Source organism: Mus caroli, unplaced genomic scaffold (assembly GCF_978045245.1).
Source record: "Mus caroli unplaced genomic scaffold, Mus_caroli_1 scaffold_2, whole genome shotgun sequence".
In the NCBI taxonomy this organism is placed as follows: Eukaryota; Metazoa; Chordata; class Mammalia; order Rodentia; family Muridae; genus Mus; species Mus caroli.
In genome coordinates this window covers 119,017,973-119,025,531 of record NW_028227257.1, presented here as the reverse complement: position 1 = coordinate 119,025,531, position 7,559 = coordinate 119,017,973, and positions in this window count along the sequence as shown.

Genomic DNA, 7,559 nt, shown 5'->3' with positions numbered 1-7,559 from the left:
CAGTGCTCTTACCAGCTGAGCCATCTCACCAGCCCCAAGAAATAGCTCTTAAGATATCAAATAACTTGCACAAAAATGCTACACAATAGCACCTCGCCTTTGAACAGGCCAACAATTTTAAATCTTTGTTGATTTAAAATGTACTGTGCTTGATCACTTCATGAACCTGCCCAACCTGACTGGTCTTGTCCATCTTGGATCTTTCTTCTCTCTTCCAAGAGATCTCTTGCCAAGACAGCACAAAGAATGGACATGTTCACACGTTTCAGCTTCAGTACCATCTAAGCTCATCTTCCATGGTTGATGTCATATTCTTGAAAACAACCTTAAGGCTGCAGAAATTCATGGCGTCAACACTGGTTTTTAGTTTAAGAGGATCTTTTTTTAAATCTTTTGTTTCAGTACACAACAGTAATTTTGTAAATGCTTTGGGTTATCTATGAGTCTACAGACATCCCATTCATCCTTGGGGTTTTCTGTGGTTTATGTGCTTCCTGTTTTATCACTTTTCTTAACTACTTCTTCCTTGGTGTTTGTTTGTTTGTTTGTGCGGTAGCAAATAAATATAAAGTTGGCCTTTTAAAAGTCAAAGACCTTTGGCAATTCCCCCACCCCCAGGAAAGCCCCTAAGAAAAGTATAGTGAAAGGATTGTTTTTATTTTATGTTATTTATATTTTGAAACAGGATGGTACTCCAGGTTCCTAGCTGACCTGAAACTTTCTATATAGACCGGGATGATCTGGAACTCCCGAGAGATCAGCCTGCCTCTGCCTCCTAAGTACGGGGACTCAAGGCATGTGGAAGTTTATAAAGCTGCAGCAATGGCCCAATGCTACATCCCTAACAGTGAGGGTTTGTCTGAAAAGTTCTAGGGTTGGAAGTTGATGATGAATGGAAATGTTTAAGATAACAAGTCTTGTGTGCGATGTATATTTTATCACAATAAAAAAAATAAAGATTGGTTTTAGTAAGAAATCTGGGACCTGATTTAAGAAGATACTTACCCCATAAAGAAAGCATGCTTACCACAGAAAGGGTGCAAGCATGTATGGCCGAGTGAGCAGGAAAACCAAGCTTTCTTCCCAACTCACTGGAGCAAACACTTAGGTGGTACTTGCCACTGGAATTCATTCAAGAGCAGTTATCAAAGCAATCACTAAAGACAACATCAACATTAGAGACGATCAATTAACTGTCATTCCCCACACCTACCCCAATTCTCTTTTCTTTTTCTAACCAAGCATCCTTTTCTCCAGGTTGCATTTTTTTTTTAAAAGTCCATACGCATGACCATGTAATTTATCTGCATGACTATTGGTAAAAATGGAAATGAAAGAGAAACGAAAATAGCACTGCCTTACACACTAATGAATTTTAAGTGGTTGGGTTTTTAAAAGTAAGCTCTAAGTCATACTTTGGGGCCTACTTTCCCACTTTTTAATAGCTTTCTAAAAAAGCTCCAACCTTGAGATGCATGCAATTAGAAGCATGCAACAGTGAGGCTGGGCTTAGTCACAGGACTATTTCAATGCAAGCTGCTTCTATTTTTGGTGTCCTACAGAGAAACAGAATCAGAATGTTCTAACCTCTGCTCATTCTGTAGGTGAGAATATTAAACCGACTGAAGAAACTAGGGAAAGTCAGTTCTTTCCCGTGTTCTCGTTCCTAAATGATTATCCTACTATTATGTAGACGCTGTAGAACGGTAGGATGTACAACTACTTTTACACTCGTAATCACATGTACACCTTCCTGTACAGGGTGCCATGGATGTGACCTACCTGGAGCATCAGGGCACGGTGTCCTCACATTGTCATCTCAGCTTGATGTGTCCTATCTTCATTAGACTGAAGGTTCTCCAATATCTATTACAGCCCTGATACACAAAGCTAGGAAATCTCAGAACTAGACAAATTCAAGCTCCCATCTGATGCCTGAATTCCTTTAAGAACACACGCATCCCCAATGTCACTAATCACTGTGATTATTGCTAGAGCATATATAGCTAGGAATAAGAAAATTAATAAACCAGGAATAAATTACTACTCTTTTTGTTTTCTGTGAAAGTCTCAAAACTGGGGATTGAATTAATTAACCTATATAAACATGCCTAGTAGGGTGCTAGAAAGGTAGAGTGCACTCAAAACTGTTTTATTTAAATCCACTTACATCACGTTCTGTAAAATGAATTTATAATTCTAGCTAGTTTATATAAAAGACTCATAATCAGGTATTTTACTTCCAAGCTGTAATCCTAGATTGGGCAGGTCTGGATTTATTCTAACTCATTCCCCAGCCATAATGTCACTTGTTACTTGCTGTTTCTCCTGGCCATGTGCTCATGAGGTCCATCTCCTCTCATGGTAGCCTCTTCCACCTCCACTTTCTTTCTTCCCTCTACCTTCAACCCACCTTTCTCCTTTCACTACCCTAGTTTCTCCCTCTACCATCCAATCACAGGCTCTAGCTTTTTCCTGACCAGTTAAATTTGAGAGCAAGGTCCACACAACATCACTTGGTGTACATGAGGATCTGCTCGTCCTGGGCAACCAAATCTTGAGAGCTAGTATTTAGCACGAGAATACAAGCAACATCACACAAAACCACTACACACTCTTGTTCGCATGAAGATTTTGGCTCTTTGTGTCATTATGTTAAAGTTGGGGTTGCCAAAGTTTCATTGGTCTAATGTTGTCATGTAGAAACAATTCATAACTTTTTTTATTGGGTATTTATTTCATTTACATTTCCAATGCTATCCCAAAAGTTCCCCCCACACTCCCCCACCCAATTCATAACTTTTTAAATGAAGGAAAAAAATGATGATACTTCTGTCATATGCTAGATTCCTGTGGTGTTAGGGTTTTGGCAATGTCAACATGAATTTGTGTAAATACTTACCTGTTCATTTAATTCCAGCTCACTCTGTTATGTAAAGCACAGTCCCAAACTACAAACGTAATGAGAAATTCTAGAATCTTGTGAGAGTTTCAATATATTACCTTTACAAATCCAAGCTGCTTCAACTTCTTTCATGCCTTTTGACTGACCAGACACCAAGAAGTAGAAAAAAAAAAACTATAAACATTGACATCTAAAGCATCCGATGTGTCTGTTTCATAATTTCATACATAGACAGAAAAAAGTAATGTTGCCTTCTACTTGCTACTACAGGCTTTAGGGCTATGTTTTCAAAGGTTCTTAAAGATTTCTAAATCTATGGTATGATTATCATTAAAACAATCTGGCTATAAGCAGTTTTGTTGAAGATAAATTAATTCAGTTTATGAATACATGACCTAAAATTTTTTACAGTAATTAGCAGCTCTGGTTTACCTGAAAGATATAGTTATCAGGAGCGGGTAACTTAATATCAGCGCATTCTAATATCGATGTTATTTAAAGCCATATATTAAGAGTCATAAGCATCTGTAGTGACAGAAGAGACATGCAGCAAAGTACTGGAAAACTGGAATAGAATTAATTGGTTTTGGTCTACCCACTTCAAATTAGAAATAGCAACAGAAAAAAAAATTAAACACTAAATGTATTCGTTAGGCGGGATCAGCAATCATGCTGCCCACACATGATCTGCAAGTAATTTGTAAATAAGAAAATTCATCACCTGGAGAATAATAAACTCTAGATTTATGGCCCCAAAGACTAGACAAGTAAAAGCCACTAATGAATGCATTGCATAAACACAGGGGCAAAAATGTACATTGGTGAGCAAGTGCGGATGACAAGGAGGCTCTTTTATTTTTTTGGTTATTATTAAAGTAGACCAAAAGATGCACCACACACATCTGGAGATTTTCCTGAAGTGTTAATACCACTCAAAACAGGGTCACTTAGAAGGCATGGGAAAGTGTTACTACAAGGTACGGAGGGTAAAAACCATTGCTTAGAATGAGTTAGCATTTTACAAAAGAAAGGATGGGTGTAAAAAAAATACCTAAAACAGCTACCTTGATTCTAATTAATTTTTCTAATTGCATATTAGAAAACCTTTCTAATAAATGATAATCTGAAACAATTTTAACTTATTGTCCTCAGATATGAAGTGACTGCCCAACACATTATTTATTGAGAAAATAAATATTCAATGGTATTTTAAGTATTGTTCTGCTTAGGACAACCTTTGATATGGAAAACTACATTTTTCTCTTGTAAACTGTGGCTATATAACACACTTTAACTCTGAATTCAAGTGAATGCATTCAGCTCTACACCATTCAATTGAGAGTTTCCTTTTCAGTGACAGCTAAGAATTCAGAAGTGAAGGTTAAATTCCATTGGGCTGTTTATTTAAAATATAGAGGTTCATCTGCCTAGTTTGAAAAGGGGAATTTTACAAAGAGTTTAAAGAACTAGTAATTCTTTAGGTTTTTATATTTGATTGTGTATATGGGGGTGGGCAGTGGGCGTTGTTTGTACTTGCGCACCTAAGGAGTCCAGAAGAAGGCATAGGATCCTCTGGATCTAGAGTTATAGGTAGTGAGCTGCCAGATGTGGATTCTGCAAACAAAATTCTGGTCCTCTGAAAAAGCAGTATGCACTCTTAACCATTGAGCCATCTTACCAGTCTCAGTTCTCTCTCTCTCTCTTTTTGTTTTTGTTTTTGTTTTTGTTTTTGTTTTTCAAGACAGGGTTTCTCTGTGTAGCCCTGGCTGTCCTGGAACTCACTCTGTAGAGTAAGCTGGCCTCAACCTCAGAAATCTGCCTGCCTCTGCCTCCCAAGTGCTGGGATTAAAGGCGTGGTCTAGACCTGATTCCATAGCCCAAGTGTTGGTATCATGATCATCCATCCATCCTCAATCTTAACTCACAAGACACTTCATATCCAAAAGTGAGGCCTTTGTGAGGCAAAAATGACTTTTCTGATTATTTACAGTTAAATAAAAATATTTAAGTACATGTTCCAGGAAATTAATGAGATGGAAAGAAAAAACTCACCTTTGTTTATATTTTAAGTGATTTGTTAACATTTAATAACAATATTTAGTTATTAAGCAGGGAAAGCAAACTTAATAGAAAAAATCATTTAAAAGGGACTCTACACCTATAGGTGTTGTTTACAAAACCCAAGAAAGGGTTTCCTTGATTTTGTGGTACTTTGTGACAGCTTACAAGAAAACAAACATCTTAAACATCCATAGAATACTCACCTATTTCTACATTGGCATGTATTCTTCTTGCACCTGAAGTAGATGAAGAGGGAGTATGTAAGTCAGGGAGAAGGAGATGGAGTTTGGAGACAGGTGGGCATTGAGCTGAAGCCTTGTTTTGCCAATGTTTAGTTTTGAGTGTATCTGCAAACTCTGGGCCTCAACCTTGTGTACTATATAGGATACACGATGCCAACTGTGCAAGACCATACGCAGCACCACATGGCGGTGCTAGGTATCTTCTTAGCCTTGGTTCCTACATCTTTTGGCCCTTTTACCAGCTCAAAAATATAAAGGATAGTCAATAATTGAGAGAGAGGAAGGGGGGAGAAAGAGAGAAAGAAAAAAAGGAAGGAAGGAAGGAAGGAAGGAAGGAAGGAAGGAAGGAAGGAAGGAAGGAAGGGGAAGGAAAACCAGCACTGGAGTCAAATATCTTAACTGGAATATGATTCAACAACAGAGGATTTCAGATGTTTCGAGCAAGATCTAAATGCCGAGTGACAGATATAAAATGACAAAGAGAATGCAAGGCTGCATGCTAGCCAGGAGCACAAAACTGAAAGTAACATGCAATATTGATGTAGAAGCCAAGGTAGAGAGTAGGAAAAAAAATAACATGAGAATGGCATTAAGGTTATATAAGAATCATCTCTAAAAGATGTGTGTTATATGATAGGCGATAGGAAACCACCGCATTTTCTTGGGGGGAATGGATAACCAGGGAAGATGGTTTCTTACCTTATCTTGTCATTAAACTGACTCTATAAATACAGTGATATCACTCCTTCCAAGGAAGAAAATAAAAGCTAAAGGCTTAAGTCCTTCATGTCTGTGTATAACCAGAGGACATGAAGGAAAAGCTAACGACTTCTTTGTTTACTTTTTTCTAGACACATGAGTCAGTATCTGCTCAGTGTTTTCCTCCACTCCACTCATTCCTTCTAACTCAAATTTGTACATACGGTGATGCCCATCTTCAAACCCATTAGTCATTCTACCTGAATGTGGCCCTAGACACAGAAAAATAGCAAAACAGGAGAGAAAACCCTATTTTTTAATAAGATTTTTGTAAGTTGAATGCTTCCTGTTAGCAGGGGGTGTTTCCCATCTTGCTGAACTCCCTTAAGCTTGCCCACATCTGCTAATAAAGTCCTCATTAAATTGTCTTCTAATGGCAGCTTTTGAATATATGTGTCTCCTGTTGGAATGCTGATTGATATAGGGCCTCTAGTCAGAATTCTAGGAAGAGTTTTATTAAAATGAAGCTATCCTAAATGAAAGAGAATAGGTATATTATTTATACAAAATTATGTATGTGGCATATTTTACTTTTCATACTCTGAAGTATTTGAAACTCCTGCATTTAAAATGAACATAAATATATTTATAGCTTTTCTCCCCTTGAGACAAGAGTTCACTATGTTGGTCAAGATAGCTTCAGAGATCTGTATTCAAATGATCTTCCTGTCTCAACTGCCTCATAGCTGAGACTCCAGGTGTGTCTACAGTTATTTTTATTATAGTTTCTTATAAAACTGGTATTCTGATGGTGTGGTATTAAAATGAATAAAAATCTACCCCTTGCCTTTCTCCCCACCTGTAATGTGAAAATCATAAGAGAATATTATTTACTGACTACAAAACTGTACTTGAAGGGGAAATCTGAGAAAATCTTGATATGCTAGAGGAGGAAATTCATAGCCAGAATGGTAAGACAGGACGGTCAAAGACTTTCTTCCTTACAGAAGAAATCTGTGTCCTAATTTCAAGAATCTGAATGAATTACCTCTTACTGCAAAAGACTTTCCAGATATGACTGAGTTCTGTTTCTTGAGCTGATAATGCCCTGGATTCTGTGAGAGGAAGGAGGCTGGAGAGACTGTGGGGTCATAAAGAAGGCCACGGGAACGGGATAGCCACAGCCTGAGATTGCTGGCCACCTTGGAGGCTGAAGCAATTAAGGAATGTTTCCTGGAGCATTCAGAGGGAATAAATCCTTACCATACCTGGATTTTAGTTCAAAGAATTCATTTGGACAATAGCACTCTTCAGAAGAGAATAAATGTTTTGGGGGTTTTAGTCACTGTGATAGTTTGTATATTCTTTGGCCAGGGAGTGGCACTATTTGGTGGTGTGGCCTTGTTGGAATAGGTGTGACCTGGTTGGAGTAGGTGTGTCACTGTAGGTGTGGGCATAAGATCCTCACCTTAGTTGCCTGGAAGTCAGTCTTCCACTAGCAGTCTTTGGATGAAGACGTAGAACTCTCAGCCCTGCCTGCACCATGCCTGCCTGGATGCTGCCATGCTCCCAGCTTGATGATAATGGACTGAACCTCTGAACCTGTAAGCCAGCCCCAAGTAAATGTTGTTTTTTATAAGACTTGCCTTGGT